Source organism: Eriocheir sinensis, unplaced genomic scaffold (assembly GCF_024679095.1).
Source record: "Eriocheir sinensis breed Jianghai 21 unplaced genomic scaffold, ASM2467909v1 Scaffold1, whole genome shotgun sequence".
In the NCBI taxonomy this organism is placed as follows: domain Eukaryota; kingdom Metazoa; phylum Arthropoda; class Malacostraca; order Decapoda; family Varunidae; genus Eriocheir; species Eriocheir sinensis.
In genome coordinates this window covers 163,611-188,525 of record NW_026110295.1, presented here as the reverse complement: position 1 = coordinate 188,525, position 24,915 = coordinate 163,611, and the positions used below count along the sequence as shown (strand labels likewise).

The following is a 24,915-nucleotide window of genomic DNA, read 5'->3' as shown; positions in this document are numbered from 1 at the left end:
GAGAGCCCGAGTTCAATCCCCACCCTGCCGGGGCAAAAAATAGGTGGGATTTTTCCTTTTCATATGTGTGTCCCCTCTCCACCTAGCAGTAAGTAGGTACGGGATGTAAACGTAGGAATTGTGATCACGTTGTCCCTGGTGTGTTGTCTCTGGCCTACCCAGGGATCGGTAATAACGAGCTCTAAGCTCATTCGGTAGGGTAACGTTTGGTTGCTTCAACAGAAGCTGCAGAAGGTAAAAAGTGATAAAAAATGAAGTACACACACACACACACACACACACATCAATAGTGACCAGCAGTGATTATACTGTATATATATATATATATATATATATATATATATATATATATATATATATATATATAGAGAGAGAGAGAGAGAGAGAGAGAGAGAGAGAGAGAGAGAGAGAAACTCTTTCAGTAAAGTTACAAAGAAAACTTCACATTGAACGTAAGTTACCGTTAAAAATGCACCATTTTCTAAGACACTCCAATTCAGGTTCATATTCTACGCGAGTTACTGCTAAAATGCCAGCAGGAACCTGGTGACGTCATCATTTGGATCATTGTCACTATCAGCAACCTGCGCGCGGAACCACTGGTAATGCTTACACTGTGGTATCTAGTACACATCTACACGCCCCGCGGAACTATGCTGAACTGAACCATAGCATCGGGCCGCATTCTGGCGGCCGGGCCCGGGCGGCGGCACCCTGTCATATACCTGAACATTACGCGTACATGTCCATGACAGGGTGGCAGAGACACCCCCTCTTGTCTGATTCATGTCCCATCCTGCATAAATGTCAGGGCTGGAAACCGTTTGTAGAAATTAAATGTCACACTAATGTACCTTCTTATTACCAGATTTAGACATGCTCATTACCAGAATGCCAAATGACTTATACTCATTACCAAACATACAGGAACAGATTGCAACAAATATTTGCCCGACAGGCCATTCGTTGCTTCTTTTCATCTGTGCAATAAAAAAAAGAATGTTAAGGTGTTAGTGAAAAAAAAGGCTTAGGAAACACTTTTATTACGCTCTGTCTGTCTGTCTGTCTGTCTAGACAGTCTCTCTCTCTCTCTCTCTCTCTCTCTCTCACACACACACACACACACACACACACACACACACACACCTTAAGACTAAATATTTTCCATAGTCCTCTGCTAGCTACCTTTAACGTCTCTAATTCTACTAAATGCAATACACATTACTAAATAATCTGACAAGTAAAATAAGGTTATCAGTATCTGGTCACATTATTGTTTCATTGTCTGACTTATGCTATGCATTTAATACTCTCTCTCTCTCTCTCTCTCTCTCTCTAACACACACACACACACACACACGCATAGACATGACTAAATTATTGTAGAAATCTTCTGACCTCAGGTCTTTCCAAACATTTTTAGCATGAGCAATAAGGTTTTCCTTATTCCTGGGCACATTGCAGTCCCATTTTTTTACCATCTTTGCCCAAAAATGTTCTATAGGCATCAGATCAAGGGACTTTGGCGGCCAGGGAAGTCTAATTACTTCAGGGTGTTCCCTGAACCATTCCTTCACCGCCTGGGAACTGTGTGTTGGGGCATTGTCCATGGCAATGTAAATCGGTTGTGGTGGAGGTATCAACATTGCCCGGACAGTTGGTAGCATGACAGTGTCGAGGATCTCTACATACTGACGTGAAGTGAGGCGCTCCTCGGTTTTTGTCAGCTCCCCAGGGCCCGGATCCACAAAGGATTAGTTCGTAGTTTTGGGCCCTTAGTGCGTAGTTTTGAGAACATCGAGATTCACAAAGCTCGCGCTGCATAACTACCAACTAATCGATGACGTCACGGGTTACCGCGCGGGGCCCGGATTCATCAATCTTACCAACCACGCCTCTGGTATCTTTCACATTTACCGGAGCGCTACCAGAGCTGCGGCATCTTTCAAACACGGCATTCATCAACGGTATGGTAACGCTCCGGTAACTCGCACCCTAGCAACGATTGGTTGGGCCGGATAGCCAATCGCATGCGACCTTTGATGCTGTATTTCAGCTTTCACGTGTCGTTTGTTACTAATACACAGACTTCAAAATCGAGACATGTGTATTGTACAGGCGTAAATACTGCCTTAAAACAAATAATTAGCGTGGTGATGCCTCAATTAGATGCGTTTTTTACGAATGAATGCACGTTACTTTTATATTTATTCTTGAAATAAAAATATACTCATTTATGTAGCCTAGCTATATTCTGAACATTTTTGTATGTTACCTTCATAGTTTTCCGTCGCCAACGCCATGCAGCTGCGTGCCTCGCTATCACAAGATTGGGTATTATTCTAATGTTTGCCCATACTCACCCCTCGCAACCAAAACTGGCTAGGGGGCCATTGTCATCACGCCTCACTGGTGCAGCCAAGCAATGGGCGTGGGCGTGGGAAGTTGTGGCTGCTGAGGTGAATGGCGTGATCGAGTGGCTTCGTGAGTAGTGTGGAGGAGGTCAGAAACTCCACAGCAAGAATATTGGAGACTTGAGACGGGAGGTGACTGTCACAGACAGAACATTATTCCCTCTGCAGTGTTTTAACAAGTAGGGAAAAGTCATGTGGGCGGACAGTTCCACAGACTTACATACTATAGAGTGCGGCCTGCAAATGAAGCCGGCCTGAGGCCGTGCACGGGTCTGCCCAGTTCATCCCAAACCGACGACTTCACACACCTCACTCCCACCCCGTTTCCTGACCCCAACATTCATTTTTGAGAAAAATGGAGACCACCATTATCTTCTGAGAAAATTCTGCATCACACTAGCATAAAATTGTAACAATAATGCGTAAATACACATACGAAAATCAAAGTTAAATGAATAGGGAGTACACATTTGCTTGCATTTATTTCTCTTCAACTCCTTCGTACTCAGCTGGTTTTCGTCACATCGCTTCTATAAGCCCAGATCCTAAATCTGCTTGCTTTTCTGCTTCTGATGGTGTAGGGCACGTTACGAGGTAAAAAATACATAGGCTCAAAATCGCCTCCGAACATGAGCCGCGGCAGTGTCTACCCACTTACCACGCCTGCGGTAACTCAGTTACGGGTGCTCGGAGCCGCGGTAACTTTTGGCCTTACCACGGCTCCGGTAAGTGGTTGATGAATGCCGATTTACCGGGTGGGCGGAGATACCGCGAGACTTACCAGACAGAGGTCCGGTAAATGGTTTGATGAATCCCGCCCCGGATCTACAAACGTTTACCGCGCTCTGTGTGACGCTAAATTTGTTGTTAAATAACTACTGCCTCGGAGCTGACGGTAACGCTAACAGTATTATCATATTATCATATTACAAATTCCCCCAGGGAGGACTCCCCTTCTGGCTGCCGACCCGAGAGGTGTCTTGATAACTCCTCGAACCTCTTTCTTCTCAATTTCTGCAACATTCGCGGTCTTCGCTCTAATTTTCATTATGTGGAACATTATCTCTCCTCCTCTAAACCTCACCTTCTCTTCCTTACCGAAACACAGGTTTCTGAGGCTACTGACAGCAATCTCTACTCTGTTCCCTCCTACTATCTCTATCCTAAATTTCAATCCAAAGCTGGATGTTGCGCCTACGTGCGCAACGACATCACTTGCTCTCGTGCCCACAACCTTGACTCTTCTGAATTTTCTACCATCTGGCTAAGACTTCATTGTCATTCTATTACTAAATACATCTGTGCTGTTTATCTCTCACCTAACTCTACCAACTATGTAAAATTCTTTGACTATTTGAATTCTAAAGTGGAGCACATCTTAACCCACTCTCCCTTCGCTGAAATCTCCATCCTAGGAGATTTCAATGTTCACCACCAGCTTTGGCTTTCATCCTCTTTCACTGACCATCCTGGTGAACAAGCCTACAACTCTGCTATCCTCAACGACCTAGAGCAGTTGGTCCAGCACCCTACACGTATTCCCGACCGTCTTGGAGACCGGCCCAACATTCTAGACCTCTTCCTTACCTCAAACCCTTCTGCTTATTCTGTCAAACTGTTCTCTCCGTTGGGCTCCTCCGATCACAATCTTATTTCTGCATCCTGTCCTATCGCTCCTGTACGCCCTCTGGACCCACCGAAGAGGCGATGCTTCTGGCATTTTGCTTCAGCTCGGTGGGACGACCTGAGGATGTACTTTTCCGATTTCCCGTGGAATGATTATTGCTCCCAGGATAGAGACCCCTCTGTGTGTGCTCCGCGCATCACAGAGGTGATTGTCTCTGGAATGGAGGCATACATTCCTCGTTCTTTCTCTACTCCTCACGCTAAAAAGCCTTGGTTAATCACGCTTGTTCTCGTGCTGTCAATGATAGAGAGGCAGCTCACAAAAGGTACCAGCCTTCAAACTAATGCTAATTATGAACTTTACATTTCTGCCCGAAATCGTGCCAAATCTATTCTCAGACTAACCAAAAATTCTTTCATTAATAGAAAATGCCAAAACCTTGCTTTCTCTAACTCTTCCCGTGACTTCTGGCATCTAGCCAAAAACATCTCTTCCAACTTCACTTCTTCATCTTTCCCTCCACTCCTCAGTCCTGACGGCAACACTGCCGTCTCATCTATCTCTAAGGCTGAACTCTTCTCTCAAACTTTTTCTAAAAACTCCACTCTGGACGATTCTGGGCATATTCCTCTTACTCATCCCCCCTCTGACTCCTTTATGCCTGTTATAAAGATTCTTCAAAATGATGTTTTCTATGCCCTCTCTGGCCTCAGAAGGCTTATGGACCTGATGGAGTGCCTCCTATTGTCCTTAAAAACTGTGCCTCCGTGCTGTCACCCTGCCTGGTCAAACTCTTTCGCCTCTGCCTGTCAACATCTACCTTTTCTTCTTGTTGGAAGTATGCCTTCATACAGCCTGTACCTAAGAAGGGTGACCGCTCCAATCCCTCAAACTACCGTCCTATAGCTTTACTTTCTTGTCTATCTAAAGCTTTTGAATCAATCCTTAACCGGAAGATTCAAAAGCACCTTTCCACTTCTGACCTTCTATCTGATCGACAGTATGGGTTCCGCAAGGGGCGTTCTACTGGTGATCTCCTAGCCTTCTTAACTGACTCTTGGTCATCCTCTCTTAGCCGTTTCGGTGAAACCTTTGCTATTGTGCTGGACATATCAAAAGCTTTTGATAGGGTCTGGCACAAATCTTTGCTTTCCAAACTACCCTCCTACGGTTTATATCCTTCTCTCTGTACCTTTATCTCCAGTTTCCTTTCTGACCGTTCTATTTCTGCCGTGGTAGACGGTCACTGTTCTTCCCCTAAATCTATTAGTAGTGGTGTCCCACAGGGTTCTGTCCTATCTCCCACTCTTTTTCTGTTGTTCATTGATGATGATCTTTCCAAAACGAACTGTCCTATCCATTCCTACGCCGATGATTCCACTCTGCATTACTCAACTTCTTTTATTAGAAGACCCACCCTACAGGAACTTAACGACTCAAGGCTGGAGGCTGCAGAACGCTTAACCTCAGACCTTACTATTATTTCCGATTGGGGCAAGAGGAACCTGGTGTCCTTCAACGCCTCAAAAACACAGTTTCTCCACCTATCCACTCGACACAATCTTCCAAACAACTATCCCCTATTCCTTGACAACACCCAGCTATTACCTTCCTCAACACTAATCATCCTCGATCTATCCTTAACTCAATATCTCAACTGGAAACTTCATATCTCTACTCGTACTCGAGGCTGGGCGTTCTGTACCGTCTCCGCCAGTTCTTCTCCCCTGCACAGAAGCTGTCCATATACAGGGGCCTTGTCCGCCCTCGTATGGAGTATGCATCTCATGTGTGGGGGGCTCCACTCACACAGCTCTTCTGGACAGAGTGGAGGCTAAGGCTCTTCGTCTCATCAGCCTCATACTGATAGTCTTCTACCTCTTAAATTCCGCCGCCATGTTGCCTCTCTTTCTATCTACTATCGATATTTCCACGCTGACTGCTCTTCTGAACTTGCTAACTGCATGCCTCCCCCCCTCCCGCGGCCCCGCTGCACTCGACTTTCTACTCATGCTCATCCCTATACTGTCCAAACCCCTGATGCAAGAGTTAACCAGCATTTTCACTCTTTCATCCCTCACGCTGGTAAACTCTGGAACAATCTTCCTTCATATGTATTTCCTCCTGCGTACGACTTGAACTCTTTCAAGAGGAGGGTATCAGGACATCTCTCCTTCCATATTTGATCTTGTTTTCGGCCACCTCTTTTGTTTCTTTGTTAGGAGCAGCGAGTAGCGGGCTTTTTTTTTATTATTGTTTTATTTTTTTGTGCGCCCTTGAGCTGCCTCCTTTGTTGTAAAAAAAATAAAAATATTTACATATAAATGCTTTATATCTCACTCTTTCAACTTGAAATATACCTTTGAGAGTAGAGAAAAGCTATTCCTTTGAGATTTACACGCTTTAAAACAGTAAACAGCACCTCCCCGAGCCACCGCCAGCTACTGCTCATTCCTTCCCGCTGCCCCGCCGCTACACGATGGAGTTTATCTACGCCACCCTGCATGATCGTGCCCTGAGGAGAGAAAGGCGATTTCGCGATCGCCTTGACCCTCTCTCAGGGAAGCTCGTGAGCCACTACCGGTTCCCCCGGCATTATTTGATTGAGCTCATCCAGGAGGTTGAGCCTGCCCTAAGGAGGAGGACCAGGAGGTCACATGCAATCCTGCCACACACACAGGTTTTGGTGACCTTAAGACTATTAGCCAGCGGTTCCTTTCAGCACGTCATAGGCGACGTATGCGGTAAGTTCATTCTCATTAGTCATTTTTAATAATCGGGTTATCACTCTGTAGGCCACCCAAACTCCAACCATTTTACTGTTTTCAAAGTGATTCCTTCACTATTACCAGTCTAAGCTTACAGGAACCATGTATAGGATGTGGGAAACAGCAGTAGATTTGGTTAAATTTAGTGGTTAGATTTAACCTAACCAAATAAAAGCTATACCCAAGTGGACTGCAGCTCAGCCAAAAATGTAATAAATGGCTTCAAATGCTTATTCCTCTCCCCGATTTAAAAAAAAAAAATACGAAGTTATTTTCAAGAGTGAGTGAAATGTGGAAGAAAACAATACGTAGTGTGTTGTGTGTGCACAAGGTACTTCATAAAGCATAAAAATGCAGCACAGTGAGATGGGTGTACTTCTGGAATTAATACCATTCATTGAACAATCTTTACTTAATTATTCATAATTTTCATAATGATTGAATAAATGTACTTAGAATTAAATTCACTAAATATATATATATATATATATATAAATATATATATATATATATATATATATATATATATATATATTTTTATATATTTATATATATATATATATATATATATATATATATTTTTTTTCCACTCTAAATCAGTGAGGTGCAGCTGATTTATCTTAATTGAAGAAGAGATTTTATTACAATAAGTTTGCAAATTTTACTTGTAAGGGTAAAGGTGATGAGGAAATCCCCAAAATACAATGCTTCAAACAATTAAAAATTAATGCATTTCAGGGCTTGCACAGGGCAGTGTCAGCCGTGTAGTCCAGGACGTGACAGCTGTGTTGAGTGACATAGCTCGACAAGAGATAAAAATGACCTCCACGATGCATGCATTGATGGAATCGGCAACAGCTTTTGCAAGAGTTCGGAGTTTCCCTCGGGTTATTGGTGCCATTGATTGTAAGATTCAAAATTACTAGGGACTGACGAATGAGCACATATGATATTGGTCTCAGTAAAAGTACATGAATAGATTTACAATCTGCCTATCGCTAAATAATATTTATTTGCATAATGTTTATCAACAGGTACTCATATTTCCATTAAGGCACCCCATGAAAATGAGGCTGCCTACGTGAACAGGAAGAGGTACCACTCTTTCAACATCCAAGTTGTGTGTGATGCTGCTGGTATGATCATCAGCTATTGTGTCATTTCCAGGTAAGTGTTCCTTATTGATGATATCATTTATTGTTAGGCATGTTAATAGTTAAATCACAAACATCCCTTACCTGCTACAGCATTTCTAAAGTTTGATTTTTAGCAAGAATAATTGCAGATTAGCTATTTAGGCAATGGAACTTGAGCATTTGAAGATGCTAAGACTCCACCAGCGTTGGGCACACCAAACATGCTACAGCTTTTCTCTTGAGTCTGGTATTTTTTTCCAGTATTAACATGTCCATGTTTTGGAATCCTTTTTTTTATTCTCCCCTTTTTAGCAGGGTCAAATCACGACTCCTTCATCTGGCACCATTGCGACCTATATGAACGCTTTCGCAGGGGTGAGTTTGGGGACTACCTGCTCCTTGGTGCGTATCTGGAGGGATGTTGATGTTCTTGACAAATGTTGCATTACATATGTTACATAAATACCTTTTCAGTAAATACTTAGTGTGTTACAGTAGCTTTCTTAAGTAGTTATTTCACATCCTGAAAATGATATCACATGACTGTAATCTTTACAGGTGACAGCGGCTATGCATTAGAGCCATTTTTGATGACTCCAGTCCGCAACCCCACAACAGAACCGGAGGAGCGCTACAATAGGGCCCATACACGGACACGTGTCGTTGTGGAGCAAACCTTTGGAATACTAAAGAGCCGGTTCAGGTGACAAACTTCTTTTCCTTATTCCCAATACCTATGCATTCACATATGCTGGCCATCCATTAGAACCCAGTGAGAATTAGATTACTAACATGTTACAGCAATAAAGTGATTGGAAAGGCAAATTTAAAAAATAAATATTTGGTGTGAAAGTGAGCAGACGTGGGTTTGAATCCCCACGTTACCACCTTGGATTTTTCAGTCACCGCCAAGTGGCCTAAGACTACCCAGTAGTAGGTAATGGTGACAGTGACGGGACCAAAATAATTCGCAAGCATGATCAAGAATTTGCAGCCAAAAAAAAATGACGTCGAAAAATTTTTGTACGTCGAATTTCCCGGCCGGCCGTGCGGCCAGTCAGCCGGGCGGCCAGTCAGCCGGGCGGGCCAGCCAGCCGCGCGGGCAGCCAGCCGCCGAGGGGACCTCCCCACTAACCAACCGGGGACTGGTCACAAACCTACCCAAAAGTGACCATTCCCCCCCCCCCACCCCCCCCCACCCCACCCACCCACCCCAAACACCCACCACCTTCCACGCCATCGTGTCTCCCCGGAGGCCTGAGCGTCACCCTCCTGCCGGGGATTGGTTAGGGGCGTCCTTTCGCGCCGTGCCGGGGCGTCGCCCTCCTGCCGGGGATCGGTTAGCGCGAGCGGTGCCTTGTTCAGGGGATCGGTTAGGGGCGTCCTTTCGCGCCGTGCCGGGGCGTCACCCTCCTGCCGGGGGATCGGTCCTTTCGCACCGTGCCGGGGCGTCGCCCTCCTGCCGGGGGATCGGTCCTTTCGCGCCGTGCCGGGGCGTCGCCCTCCTGCCGGGGATCGGTTAGCGCGAGCGGTGCCTTGTTCAGGGGATCGGTTAGGGGCGTCCTTTCGCACTGTGCCGGGGCGTCACCCTCCTGCCGGGGGATCGGTCCTTTCGCACCGTGCCGGGGCGTCGCCCTCCTGCCGGGGGATCGGTCCTTTCGCACCGTGCCGGGGCGTCGCCCTCCTGCCGGGGGATCGGTCCTTTCGCGCCGTGCCGGGCCTTTCGCCCCAGTGCCGGGGATCGGCTAGGGGCGTCCTTTCACCGTGCCGGGGCGTCACCCTCCTGCCGGGGGATCGGTCCTTTCGCACCGTGCCGGGGCGTCACCCTCCTGCCGGGGATCGGTCCTTTCGCACCGTGCCGGGGCGTCACCCTCCTGCCGGGGATCGGTTAGCGCGAGCGGTGACTTGTTGGGCGGAGGCCTGTGGCTACCTTTCCCCTCCTCTCCCTCTCCCGCTATTGATTTTTTTTCCAGTTTGCCAGCATGTGTGTGCGTGTCCCCCCTCTATGCCCCACCCTCGCGAGCGGTGACTTGATGGTCAGTCTGAGGGTACCACTACCCCTCCCTCTACCCGCTATTGATTTTTCAGTTTGCCAGCATATGCGTGTGTGTGTGTGTGCGTGTGTTACTGTTGATTTTCATATTGACTGGAGTTATATCGATTGTTTTTTCAGTGAGGGGTAGGAACGGGAAAAGTAGATTTTATACATTTTTATTGAAATATAGTGGAAAAAAAATGGTATGACAAGTTATTATATTACCTTAATCTAGTCTATTTTATTTGTTCTTTCTTAATCCAGGCTAATTTGTTCTTTCTTAATCCAGACTAAATACATGCTATGCCTACTAGTCTATTTTATTTGTTCTTTCTTAATCCAGGCTAATTTGTTCTTGCTTAATCCAGACTAAATACATGCTAAGCCTACTAGTCTATTTTATTTGTTCTTTCTTAATCCAGGCTAATTTGTTCTTTCTTAATCCAGACTAAATACATGCTAAGCCTACTAGTCTATTTTATTTGTTCTTTCTTAATCCAGGCTAATTTGTTCTTTCTTAATCCAGACTAAATACATGCTAAGCCTAAAAACAAAAATACACAATCGCCATAAAAAAAAATGAAGAAAAAAAATACACAACACAAGCACATATATATAAAAAATAATACACACAGAGCGAGTACATATATAAAAAAAAAAATTGCTAAGCACTAAATATAGGACTCTCATCAAGAACATTTATAATATTATTCACGTCCATGCTATGAGAAAAATTCAAAGAATTGAAAGCTGAAGGAAGGTCAGTGCTTGAGAAGCTTTCATTTGTTTCGTCCGCACGAGCCGCATTGGAAGGGCCCGGTTGTGGCGCGAGATTTTCTCCAGCGGCCGCTGCTGCTGCACGCCGCGCTGGTGGGTCTTCAAAGACGAGTTTCTTGGTCACAGAGAGATTTTTTTTCTTTGGTTTTCCCCGACCGTACGCCGCCGCTGAGGAGAAGAGACCCGCCTGACGTTTGGCCACCTGAAGTTTTTTTCTCCCAACTTTATGGAGGCTCTTCTGAGACAGTCTTGGGTCCCGGTGTTCTTGCTGCTTCGGCAAATTATTCTTTGTCATTCTTCGCCGCCGTTCTTGTCCCCGGTCGCGATCTTGTTGTCTCTGGTGCGTCTCCTGCTGCTGGAGCTGCCGCAACACTTCCGCCATATGCTGCATTTTTTTTTCCAGTCGTGATTGACGCATTTCATGATCTTTTTGCTGCAGACGACTTCGCCGCCGCTCTCGCGATTCAGCGCCCGACGGAGAGTCAAGACACACCATCACCGAAGCGTGTCTGTTGTTGTTGCCGTGGACTTATGAAAAGATAGAGAAACATTATTAGACAAAAAAAAATCAATCTCTCTCTCTCTCTCTTGTAAGAATAAAAAAATACTTACTATGCGTTACGCTGGCCGGTGGGTCGTTCTTCAGACGAGACACTGGTAATGGAGGTATCACATCCTTCAGAAGTCGCAGAAGCCCCTCTCTCAGCACGCGCCGCCCCATTTTACCGACACCTCCCAACGCGCCGCGGTTGTTGTTGCCCAATGACTCGCCCGTGATGTGTTCACCGGTAGACTTGGGAGTTTCTGGAACATCCCCCACCTCACCACCACCAACATCCGCTGAAATGACAAGAAATATATATATATATTTTTTTAAACACACACACACACACACACACACACACACACACACACACACACACACACACACACACACACACACACACACCAGCGCTTGTGCGCGCAGAAAAAAAATACAAGAGGCGGATATCTCACCTCCGTTTCTGGGATGTGATGTGTTATCCACGGCTTCAGCTTGGGATGTGTTATCCATGGCTTCAACTTCTAATGCGGCTTGACCCATTATCTGATCGTCAACATCGTCAGCATGAAGAGTTGCAGCGGCAGCGTGGGGCTGTTGTTGTTGTAAGTTCATGACGGCGAAGACTTCCTCCATGATGCTCCTCTCGCAACGTTAGGGGACTGACTAAGCTACCCGGGGTTATTTGGGGCATATGCGCGCACTACCACAAGCCTTTTCTTCTTCCGAGGCTACCTCAGGTTATAGGGGACACGCCCACACATGTATGCAAACACGCGCGCACATGCCCAAAACCACAAGCCATTCTTCTTCCGAACAATAGGAAGGCGTGAACAAACTCACACCCACCCGGTCACGTCGCACGAAAAAAAAACAGAATCCTGTTCTTAATAACTACATATAACTACACACACGCCATAAATGAATAAGCTATATACTACTTCTCTACATTTTTTACACATAGGAAAGCGTGAACAAACTCACACCCACCCGGTCACGTCGCACGAAAAAAAAAAAAAAACAGGCGCACACTACCACAAGCCTTTTCTTCTTCCGAGGCTACCCCAGGTTATAGGGGACACGCACACACATGTATGCAAACACGCTCGCACATGCCCAAAACCACAAGCCATTCTTCTTCCGAACAATAGGAAGGCGTGAACAAACTCACACCCACCCGGTCACGTCGCACGAAAAAAAAAAAAAAAACATAATCCTGTTCTTAATAACTACATATAACTACACACACACGCCATAAATGAATAAGCTACATGCTACTTCTCTACATTTTTTACACATAGGAAAGCGTGAACAAACTCACGCCCATCCGGTCACGTCGCACGAAAAAAAAAAAAAAACAGAATCCTTGTTCTTAATAACTACATATAAATGCACACACACACACACGCCATAAATGAATAAGCCACATGCTACTTCCGAACAATAGGAAGGCGTGAACAAACTCACACCCACCCGGTCACGTCGCACGAAAAAAAACAACAACATAATCCTGTTCTTAATAACTACATATAATTGCACACACACACACACACACACACACGCCATAAATGAATAAGCTACATACTACTTCTCTACATTTTTTACACATAGGAAAGCGTGAACAAACTCACGCCCATCCGGTCACGTCGCACGAAAAAAAAAAACAGAATCCTTGTTCTTAATAACTACATATAAATGCACACACGCCATAAATGAATAAGCCACATGCTACTGCTCTACATTTTTTACACACACACGCACATTGTAGCATTTAATAAGTTAGCCACATATCTTAGAAATACAATGCTTGTAAGTCAGTCCTTGACTAGATTGACAAAATGTTTTTATACATGGGGGCATTTTAAACATTCTATAAGCATATGTTAACACCTTTCTGTCATTCTTCAAAAAATTTCCTAAATCATAATTATCTTTCAAAAACTGACTAGTCCTCTCTAAGCCTATTTTATTACATAAGTATACGAATTGAATGCAATACACGCCACACACCAGAGTTTTGTCCGACTGTAATCTTGTGGCAAGTTTAAAAACAGGATAATCTTTATGCTTATTTAAGAAACTTCGAAAGTACTTAGAATATAATGATGGGGTCAGGGCGTATGTGTCGAAGAAATATATACACTTATCACTAACATAGAACACCACCCAGTGACCCATTTTCGAAGCTTGCGGTGCGCCTAACACATTAGCAATAAAGACAATGGGCTTGTCTGACTCACTCCTTAGATTTAATTTCGCTACATCGTCAGCGGGAAGACAGCCTAAGAAATATATATTATTGTGATAAAGTCTTCCTTGTAGAGCTTTCATAATTTGTTGATTATTCATTATGCTCTAGTGTCGCAAGACACGTGCCTCTCCGAGTTGATTGACACTCCCTTTGTATCCCCAAAACAGATAATTACAAAATTTTCATCCACGCCTTTTTTAAGCTGAAGACTTATGCGTAAGTTTCCACTGTGTTCAAGAGGCACTGTGCCTCGTATGTCTTCCGGTTCTGAATAGAAGGGCATTACACTCTTGGCTAGGTTTGCGAGCGTACTAAAATACCGCCAACTATTTGTTGTAGTTTTGCAGGATGGGCGAAATGCACAGTTCGAATATTGCCAAAACCACCCCCCACCTGATGTGGAAAGCTACTCAAAAGACTTGAAAATTCACCCTCCGTAGGCGGAAGAAACACTGTTCGCAACGATGACTGCATGACCACTAGTTAAAAAAAATATAAAACGTAATTTTTATAGCTACACAGTGGTTTGTGTCTGTCGCCCATCCCCGGCAGTTGAGGCTTTCGCGGGAGATTCTTCGTCCTCTTCCTGCCCCAAGAGCATTACCTTAACGTTATTCAAATCTAGTTGGTGGGCAAAAGATCTTAGCTCCTTCAAGTAGGCCACGTTCCATTCATGATCCATCTTTCCCCTTCGTCCTACGCCGGTAGGAAAAATGACTTTTCGAATGTTTTTTTTCTGCTTTACATAATCACCTAGCTCATTGAGGCAACATTTAAAATTATCGCGTCTGCTTTGCTTGGTGTCCGACATTAAACCGTTCACATAATGCATATCTCTGCTGGTTTCAATAAAATATCTTGACACGTCATTATATTCTACAGATTCACCCTGACAAAATTGAGTCACCATACCCACCACAATGGGATAATTTGATTCCGTAGGTGGTTCCTTCACTACCAGCGACCCCACATTCGGTCTGTCACTCCAAACGACTCTGTTCAAATTATAAAGTTGTTTCCGATTTTCAAAGAGATTAGCATAGCCATACACTTCAGCCAAGTCCTTGGCTATACCGCTAAGTTTAAAACTGCTGGCGTTGATGGTGGCTACTAAACACACACTGTCGTCAATGAACTGGCGATCGGTCATTCGCCCCTTCACAGGAATGATGGGATAGTCTGACATGTTTATAGAAAAAATATATATTAATTCTCGCTCTTACTCACGCTTAGAGTCTCCCTGTCCCGCGAGGTCACAAGTGTCTATATCCCACCCCAAAACAAAATCCTTTTATACGCGATAATTCTCCCACGTCATACCCGGCATCCGCGCGGGGGGCGGAGAAAGAAGGCGTGGGGCGTGGCTTTGCCCGAATTGGGGCACTTCTCCTTCCTCCCCCACCTCCTCCAAACAGTTGCTTCCTTGCCTTATTATTGCGTATAAATGAGGGATCTAAGTTTGTGTTGTGGAAAAGCATTTTAATAAATGGTATATCATCAGCTTTGAAGCCTAATTTGCTGTTGACGTCACTTAAGGTTTGCAATATATCAATGACGTTAAAATTATTAATGGGGCTCAAAGATTTACGTTTGTATCCCATGTAATTCCTGGAGTATGTTTCATGAGAGCTAAGAAAGCTTTGGCGTAATCCCTTTGAGCTGCTTTCATTCTAACATCAATCCTGTTATCTATGGCAGGTTTCGAATCGATAGTATTGGTGGGGAACGTCGTGCGAGGACCTTTGGCCGCTATAGATGGCGGTGGTTGTTTGGGGTTAATACATCTTGCAGCGCGCGTCTCTTTATATTTTTAATGCAGTTGACGCCTTGACCGTCGAACCCGACAACGGTTTCCGCACTCTTTTCTTTTTCCTCGTCCGTCTTTCTGTTTCGTTTTATGTTACGGCTCCCGTAGAAGACTTGAGTAAAATTGTTCTGCTGTTGATTTCGGGATGAGACAATATTCCTTCATTTTGTTAAAAGACCAGTTATGACACTAGCTGCCAGAGGTAACAGCACAGAGAGTATAGCGCCGCCCCGCTGCGTTCTCAGTAGTTTTTTTTTAGTGTACTTACCCCCTTGTTGGCGACTTTCCTTATGTGTTTTTTATATTTGTTCAGGGATTTCACAATCTTTGTATTTCGCGTAAGATTAGTTTTTAGGAAATTTAGAAACACTTCTGACAAGCAATCTATATGTTTCTTGTTCAACACTGCAATTACTTTTTTCCGCTTGTCGGGGGAGAGTTTAGCCAACAACAAAACAAGATCCTTGTGAACAAAGGCGAGGGGAGGTGCTTTTTTTTTTCTTCTTGTTGGTGAATTCGAGGTCATTAGGAAATATCTTGAGCGTCGCGCCCACGAGTCGAACGTAGTCCCCGATGTTCAGCACACGACTGGCTTTACCTTGACGCTTTTCTCTGTTTTTATAATTATGCATTTTCTTAAACTGACGAATGATTCCTCGCGGGTCCTTCATGGCATGTACTTCGGCTGGGGTTTTTCCTAGACGTGCGTGAGGCGTGCGGTTATAGCTCTCGAGTACCTTCTGCAAGATGGAAATATACTCGAGTTTATTGTGAGCTGTCATATACCTATATATTCGACCTTTATATCAATGATTGCTTTTAGCGCGAGCTCTGTCACCGTTACAGCCACTCGCGTGAGCTCCTTTGTCTGAAACCCAGCCCGGTGGGGGAGGGAATCTCCATGCTATTCTCGGGGGTGGGGAGGGTGAGGATAAAGGCAACCGTGGAGATGATGTTGACGCTGCTGGTAGCTGGCGTGATGGGGAGACATTGGTTTCTCTCCTCTTTCTTTTGTTTGATCGATTAACGTTCTCTACGTTGTATTTCCTATATCTTTTTCTCCATAGATTACACGCCACTGGTCTAGTTCCGTGACTATACACACCCTCATCACCACTTTCACTTAAAGTATCCCCGACAACATTATGAGTAGTACTAGCAGTAGTGGCAGTAGTGGCGCGGCTAGTAGAAGCAGTTTGAGATGTCCTCCGCATTTGACGCAGATTCTCAGGTAAATCAGGGTGGCCATAAGCTCTCGTAAAAACACGAGAAGGATTACCCGGCATGCTGTCATCAGAGAGCAGATGCACTCTTTTGTTGTCTAATGCGCTTAAAGTCGCCTTCTCAATGGAGGTAGTGCATACCTGACCTTTCAGGGTGCGGATGCTATAGAGGCGTGCCTTATACACCCCCGCCCCTTGCAGTACCTGTCTGTATTTTTCATGATTATAGTTTCTCAAACTATAGTGAGGTACCCCTTTAGCTTTTTTTATTTCTGCATCCTCGCCGCTTGAGGGATCATGCAATTTGATAGAGTACATCTTAGGTTTCAGGCAAAGCACTTCCTTTATATGGGCCGCGCCCACTTCTGACTTGACATACCCCGCTTGACCTTTCTTGGAAGTGTCATAGGCGGGGTGGGTGGTGGGGAAGTTACTAAAATTCATTATGGATTTTATGAGTGGAAGCGAATAAAATTCACTAATGTCTTGGAAGTTAGAGATGCATATGGCAGCCGAATCTGTGTCGCCGTAAATATATGAGACATTCTCTGCGCCACAGGCTTTTCGAATTATGTGGTAATAGAAGTCGTACATTTCAACCTTAGAAAGCTCCAAAATCTGATAACCAATGTAATTTGGTTGGTTGATGCGAATGTTCTTCCTTCCTCGAACAACAAGGACTCTGTCGTTACTAAGAGGTATGAGTCTCTTGAATAATGGGTCTCGTAACCTGCGCCGTAGTGCTGACTTGGAGGTTACAATGTCTGTATTTATGCTATATTTGACTGGATCCATAAGGGTTCGACCAAATATACTATTTGAAATGACTTTATAGGCTTTCTGTAGGATTTTACTGCTGGCCTCGCGTCGTGCTTTGATGTTACCCTCCATAAACTCTTTAAGAAATGTGGATTGGGTAAACTGATAGATATCGTGGATTTCTGCAATTTTACCTCCCATTCCCAAGCAAAACTGCAACATGGGTAGCGTGGTGAGGACACCATACTGAGCGCAATGCGATCCAACAAGCTTTCGCGTCACCCTAGGGAGTTGCCATCCTGTTTTCGCCATAAATGCCTTGCTGTGTTCAGACAGGTGTTGCTCGCTATCTATGTCCATGTGGTGGATGTGTAAGGGAAACTCATCCGTTGACCTAGCCACATCGGACTCAATTGGGTGTAAGTCGCAGCGAAACCAGTACCCCACGCTTCCATCCGTCTCCACATTTGTTATGTCATGAGTTCTTAACCACTCCTTTCTTGCTTCTACCAATAATTTTTAAAAATTTCTCTCAGGAAGCCTACACATTACTGTAGGATACAGACTATTCTTATCTAAATAGATAATGTGTGTTGGGGTGTCTCGTTCGGGGTTGAAATCAGGATTAATGTGATGGTTATTTGCAACTGCCTGTGGTTGGACTACTGTAGTAAAGCCTCCTCTTACATTGTCTCTTACAAGATGATACAAGTCTGGATCGCTCGGCTGTTCTATTTTGGCTTCTGTTGATTTTAAGAAGCTGTCGAAAGCGTATCCGGGGAGAGAGACATAATGTGTTATATCTAATCCATATGTTTCATGCAACACGCTTCGCCATTTCTGTAGAATGTCAGCAAGCAAGCCTACATCTACTAGAAGGTATGCGCGCATGTAGTCTTTTAAGGTTTGACAACCCAGGGCATTCCACACTGCTTGCGCGTGGCTGTACTCCTCCTCACTTACGCCGCGGCTTTTAAGCCTGCTATAAAAATCTTCAATGTCTGGAAGTGACTGACGCGCTAATTTGTCAAAATCATTGACGAACTCGTAAGGAAAACATTGCTTTCCTGTGAGGAGGAGCTCACGCGCCGGTGCGGGAAATGATTTATGAGCGCTCGAGTGACAGGTAGAGATTCCCCCGAGGCAATATGTTCTGCGCTGAGATGGGCCAGACTGCCATCAAGAAAGGCTCTCGCGTCGAGAAACTTTATATTGTCCACATCTACCCTCAAAAAACGTAATCCCGCTTTAGTGATTACGTTAGTTTTCTTCCTATGGAAACTCTGTCGGTCGGCTTCTTTCAGTATCAGGCTCATATCATAAGTCATGTGAAAGGCAAATGTAGGAAGTTGACAGCGGTTACTGACACATAATGTATTGCATCTTCTACATAATGCACCAAGATAGTTTGGGCCAGGTCTGGTATGATCGTGATGGTGATGTTTGTCTTTTGTATTCTGAAATTCTTTCTTACAAATCTGACACGTCGTCTGACGTTTGAAATCAATTACCGCCTCGGGGGTTAGGACCATGTCATATGTTTTCCTTTCCTCTTTAATTTTCCTCCAGGAGGAGGCCAGGTTCTTGAGAAAGTGTGACGCTGCATCTCTCCCGCAGTAATTATGTTTGCAAACTACAGAGCCCGCTGAATCCAAGATGCAGAAGGCGTACGCCATGGCTCTGTGCTGATTGATAACGTGACTGTTGGATTCAGAGTCGTCAAGAATAGACTCAAAATCAAAAAAGGCAGTGTGCGATGGAGGGTATGTTTTACCGCTGTCAGTGAATTGCAGCACTGATTTTGAGGTGGGGAATACAAGTTTTGCTGAATCTGACAACTGGCTTCATGTTCCTCAAGGTCGGCTTTGTCAAAATATCCAGTCAAGCAGTTTTTGCAATATCTAGAGTACTGATTCAGCGTCTGGCCTTTTAAGCGCCGTTTATGACCTCTCATAAATGCTGGCATGAATTTTGCGAAATCTTTTATGAGGGCAAAATGTTGCCCATCCAGTAATAATAAAGCAACATATGTCCCAGTAGCTGCACCTTTCCGGGTTACATAAATCTCGTGCCTAGTCCCACCCCAACTATTTCCGCTCTTCCGACGCATTCTTTGGCGCTCCTCCTCCTCCTCCTCCTCCTCCTCCTCCTCCTCCTCCTCATCATCATCATCATCATCATCATCATCAATGGGGGCTACTGCGTACACATAAATGGAGAGCTTATTCATCCGCTCGATTAGCGCAATATCTTCCCACGCTAGAGGGAAATCTATATCTGGCACAGTCACTAATTTCTTGCATTGTCTCAGTGTTTTTGTTTTGCGAGGAAGGTCCTGAATTTTAGGATCTTTTTCCAAAAGAGCGTGAGCCGCGAGACATTGCACAAGACAGTAACCCTCCTCGCCCGAAGGGTTAAAAATGGTGCGAGCTCCCCGGAAGCCCAATGGTTTATTGACGTGTATGCCTATCGCCGCTCGATGACCTGTTCTACCTAAGATTACTTTAAACATGTCAATTTCCAGTATCATGAAACCCGAGCCTTCTACTTCATTCAAATGTCTTTCCAAGCGTTCCGCCATGTACTGGACTACGTTTTCTACAAAACGCGGTACCTCGCCCTGGGTAATGAGCTCTGATGGAAAAACCATATAAAACGGACTAATATCCTCTTCCTCGCCCAATCTCACAAGTTGGATTCGCATTTCAGCATACGCCCTGACTTGGGGGGGAGGATGATCCATGGCTTCTATCTCATCACGTAATATTTGAATAAATTCTACTCTGTTGTTTCTAAGAAAGCTCTGTGGATCGCTAGCGTCATCTGGAGGTATACTAAACTCTAAATAAAGTAAATCGCGATCAAAGGCGTATTCCCTTCTGATGACTTCTGCGCGCTGTCTCTCAACATTATCTTCATCAGCGGGTGGTGTGTCGCTATCAATATTGCCGTCACCAACGCTCCCTTCCTCTTCCTCGCTGGCAGCGGGACACCCACTTCCACCCCCGCGTTGTTGGCTGACCTCATCTTTGCTTGCCGCTGGACAGGCCCTCTTTTCCCCCTCCGCCCTTTCTCTGACAGGGGTATGCGCGGCAAACCCCCTGTCATCATCATCATCATCATCATCATCATCATCATCATCATCATTAATAGCATTGTCGCTACAATCTTCGCCCTCCTCCTCTTCCTCCTCCTCCTTCTCTTCCTCCTCCTCTCCGTCCCATTCTCCGCCGCTGCTGATAGTAATGTCAGCGAATTTATCTAGCTCCTCCTTTCTCTTTTCATCGAAACTCAAGCAAACATCATCATCCATCTCCTCCTCCTCCTCCCCGTCCTCCTCCTCCTCATCCTCCTCCTCCTCCCCGTCCTCCTCCTCCTCATCCTCCTCCTCCTCCCCGTCCTCCTCCCCGTCCTCCTCCTCCTCCTCCCGTCCTCCTCCCCCCGTCCTCCTCCTCCTCCTCCCTCCTCCTCCTCCTCCTCCTCCTCCTCCTCCTCCTCCTTCTCCTCCTCCTCGCCACTGTTGATAATAATGCCCATGAGTTTATCTATCTCTTCATCGAAACTCAAACAATTACCGTCCATATCCTCCTCTCCTTCGCCACTGCTGTTAATAATGTCCATGAGTTTATCTACCTCCTCATTTATCTCTTTTTTGAAACTCAAACAATTATCCTTACTATCGCCGGTATCTTCCATTTTTTTTTTTGAGTTCATTTATATAAAATATACACAATTCATGCGGATTTTTTCAAGCGCGTGTATATAAAATATGCGCAAATCACACGGACGTCTCCCCACACACCCCTTTTCAAACCTCAGCCGCCGCCGCCGCCGCCGTTCGCGAGGGATCGGGGGCTAAGCAGCGCTCACGCTAGCCCAAACACATACCCATGCTTCACCGGGGGGGGGGCGTCAATGGTGGCTGGAGGGAGGCACGCGCCAGCATAGCGTGAAAGATAGTGGTGGCTCCCCAACACGGAGCGAACGGCGCCCTTAACCGATCCCGGCAGGAGGGCGATGCTCAGCGCGTAGCACACCCTTTTGGTCGGTTTGACTGACTGTCGTCCAATTTTCATATATAAAATACGGTCGTGGGAGATCGGAGGTATACGCCGCTTAAATCACACCGATAGCGCACGTTCCCCACACTCTTTTTTTTTTCATAGACGAAACGGTTACGCATATACACCACTTTACTCACGCTCGTGTCTCCCTTCGCTTCGATTGTCGCAGATGGACTGAAAAGAGACGGCGTGGCGTGGTGGTGGCTGCTCGGAGGCAATAAATAACTCGGTCACCAAGCCGAGGCCTTGCTTCCGCTGTTCTACTTTTTTTTTTTTTTTCCCCGTTCTCGCTCCTCTCTCTCTTTCTCTCCTTATAAGTTTATAAACTATACTTTTCACAGACTCATTCGTGATAAAATGAGCAACTTTTCTTCAATAAATTTCCCTGGGTGGAGGGAGGTAGGGGAATGGTAGCCACAGGCCTCCGCCCAAGGAGGAGGAGGTGGGGAATGGTACAGGTCTCCGCCCAACAAGCCGACGCTCACATAAGGGTGGGTATAGAAGGGGGTAGGGGGGAGACATGGTGGCGTGGGCACGCCGGAAAAGGCGTAGGGGACCAAGCCGCATGCACACCAGTTTTTTTTTTTTTTTCCCGCCCAAACACACATGTCGTGCTCCAAAACTCGAGTCTTAAGTCCACCCGGCAGGAGGGTGACGCCCCGGCACAGTGCGAAAGGACGCCCCTAACCGGTACTCGCTCTGTGTGTATTATTTTTTATGTATATGTACTTGTGTTGTGTATTTTTTTTCTTCATTTGTATATGTACTCGTGTTGTCATCCTTTTATGGGCTGTCTTTGGGCATGTACGACATAAGTTTGTAATATGTCTCTTTCAATTAGGATTTATTTTGGGGGAGGGAAAAAAAGGGTAGGATGGGTGGGTTTCCATTGTATTTCTTTGAGCCTGTACGGTGTGAGTTTGTAATGTCTTTTTTTTTTTATGGCGATTGTGTGTTTTTAGTTTTTAGGCTTAGCATGTATTTAGTCTGGATTAAGCAAGAACAAATTAGCCTGGATTAAGAAAGAACAAATAAAATAGACTAGTAGGCATAGCATGTATTTAGTCTGGATTAAGAAAGAACAAATTAGCCTGGATTAAGAAAGAACAAATAAAATAGACTAGATTAGGGTAATATAATAACTTGTCATACCATTTTTTTCCACTATATTTCAATAAAAATGTATAAAATCTACTTTTCCCGTTCCTACCCCTCACTAAAAAGACAATCGATATAACTCCAGTCAATATGAAAATCAACAGTAACACACGCACACACACACACACGCATATGCTGGCAAACTGAAAAATCAATAGCGGGTAGAGGGAGGGGTAGTGGTACCCTCAGACTGACCATCAAGTCACCGCTCGCGAGGGGTAGGGCATAGAGGGGGACACGCACACACATGCTGGCAAACTGGAAAAAAAAATCAATAGCGGGAGGGGAAGGGAGGGGAAAAGGTAGCCAGGCCTCCGCCCAACAAGTCACCGCTCGCGCTAACCGATCCCCGGCAGGAGGTGACGCCCGGCACGGTGCGAAAGGACCGATCCCCGGCAGGAGGGTGACGCCCGGCACGGTGCGAAAGGACGCCCTAGCCGATCCCCGGCACGGCGCGAAAGGACCGATCCCCGGCAGGAGGGTGACGCCCGGCACGGTGCGAAAGGACCGATCCCCGGCAGGAGGTGACGCCCGGCACGGCGCGAAAGGACGCCCTAACCGATCCGCCCAACACGTCACCGCTCGCGCTAACCGATCCCCGGCAGGAGGGCGACGCCCCGGCACGGCGCGAAAGGACGCCCCTAACCAATCCCCGGCAGGAGGGTGACGCTCAGGCCTCCGGGGAGACACGATGGCGTGGAAGGTGGTGGGTGTTTGGGGTGGGGTGGGGTGGGGGTGGGGGGGTGGGGAATGGTCACTTTTGGGTAGGTTTGTGACCACTCCCCGGTTGGGTAGTGGGGAGGTCCCCTCGGCGGCTGGCTGCCCGCGCGGCTGGCTGGCCGCCCGGCTGACTGGCCGCCCGGCTGACTGGCCGCACGGCCGGCCGGGAAATTCGACGTACAAAATTTTTCGACGTCATTTTTTTTTGGCTGCAAATTCTTGATCATGCTTGCGAATTATTTTGGTCCCGTCACTGTCACCATTACCTACTACTCTACCCGTATGCCATAGGCGAAGATGTAAAAAAAAAAAAGACAAGACGGGAGTGCTTGGAAGATTTGTATTTCAATTGTCTTTGACTCAGTAATTTTGACAACTAACACTATTTACAGGTGCCTTCACAAATCTGGGGTGCCTTGCAGTATGCTCCCATGAAGTGCCTCAACATCATCACCTCATGTTTACTGCTGCACAACCGCTGTGTCCAGCGGGGTATTCCACTTCCACAGCGGGTACAAATTTATATTTCGGTAAGGTGGAGAGTTAGCTTTCAGACATTCTTTCATATGCTTCCTGATGGATAAACTTTGTTGAGAACATAGGAACTTTATTTAGTGATAACTTTCAATCATTCAGATTTCTGGCTGCAGCAGTGCAATTGCTATTAATACAGTAGATGTAAAAATGCAACAGTGTATCAGCAGACACATTCAGCAGAGCAAGAGTAATATAGTACTTTGTGAGTACTTTTAAGATCTTATTTCCTCCTTAGCTTGAAGAGGATGAGGAAGAGCAGGATGCTCCTACTGCTGTTCTTGGAGCAGCTGCTGGCCGAGGAGCTGGAAGAGCAGTACGTAAAGCAATAATTGCTAATTTCGTTGGGTGAAATGGTGAGGTGTGTATTTTATCGGTCACTCTTGAGTAAGAGCTCAGTAAGTTTGTCACACATGAGTCCCCTTTTCTGGAATCCATACTGTTTACTTGTTATTAAATTATGCTCTTCTAGAAATTTCGTCTATTGTTTCTTTATCACTTTTTCACATATTTTACATAGTACACTGGTCAATTACACGGGTCTGTAGTTCAGGGGTTCTTCCTTTCTTCCACTTTTGTATATAGGGACCACTTTGGCCCTCCGCCACTCCTTAGGCACTGTACCAGTATTTATCGGTGTGTTGGTGTGTGTGTGTGTGTGTGTGTGAGAGAGAGAGAGAGAGAGAGAGAGAGAGAGAGAGAGAGAGAGAGAGAGAGAGAGAGAGAGAGATGAATGTATTAAAATATTTGCAAGTATTTTCTCTTTTGAGACCTTACTCAAAGTAAGTTAAACATGTGACAATGTTCTGTATTTTAGACTAATTAAAATGTACATAGTGTACAAGTCTCTGTGATTTTTCCTTGTGTGCTTGTGTTTCGGGCCCTGTGAGCATGTTAATGCAGTTTGTCTTCTGGTCACCCACTTAACAGTTGTTCTGCCAGCCCCTTAACCGTCAGGCCTCACAATTGATCCCTGACACGCAAACCAATATTCAAGGATTAAGAATATTTTAAGTTACGGCAAAAATATATTGAGCAATCCTCACATGTATAAAAAATATTGAATGACAAAAACTATTACACTTAAACCAATAATAATAA

The 24,915-nt window shown here is 45.4% G+C and overlaps 2 long non-coding RNA genes across 2 annotated transcripts; one reads left to right on the top strand and one right to left on the bottom strand.

Moving 5' to 3' along the window:
* The first annotated feature begins 7,570 nt into the window (after positions 1 to 7,570).
* LOC126988858 (uncharacterized) lies at positions 7,571 to 23,768 on the top strand. The gene is made up of 3 exons (XR_007742591.1): positions 7,571 to 7,715; positions 7,844 to 8,648; positions 23,673 to 23,768. It is a non-coding gene; the product is annotated as an uncharacterized LOC126988858 (long non-coding RNA).
* On the bottom strand, positions 11,128 to 12,269 carry LOC126988857 (uncharacterized). The gene is made up of 3 exons (XR_007742589.1): positions 11,754 to 12,269; positions 11,370 to 11,597; positions 11,128 to 11,285 (listed from the first exon to the last, which is right to left on the bottom strand). It is a non-coding gene; the product is annotated as an uncharacterized LOC126988857 (long non-coding RNA).
* Positions 23,769 to 24,915: the final 1,147 nt, after the last annotated feature.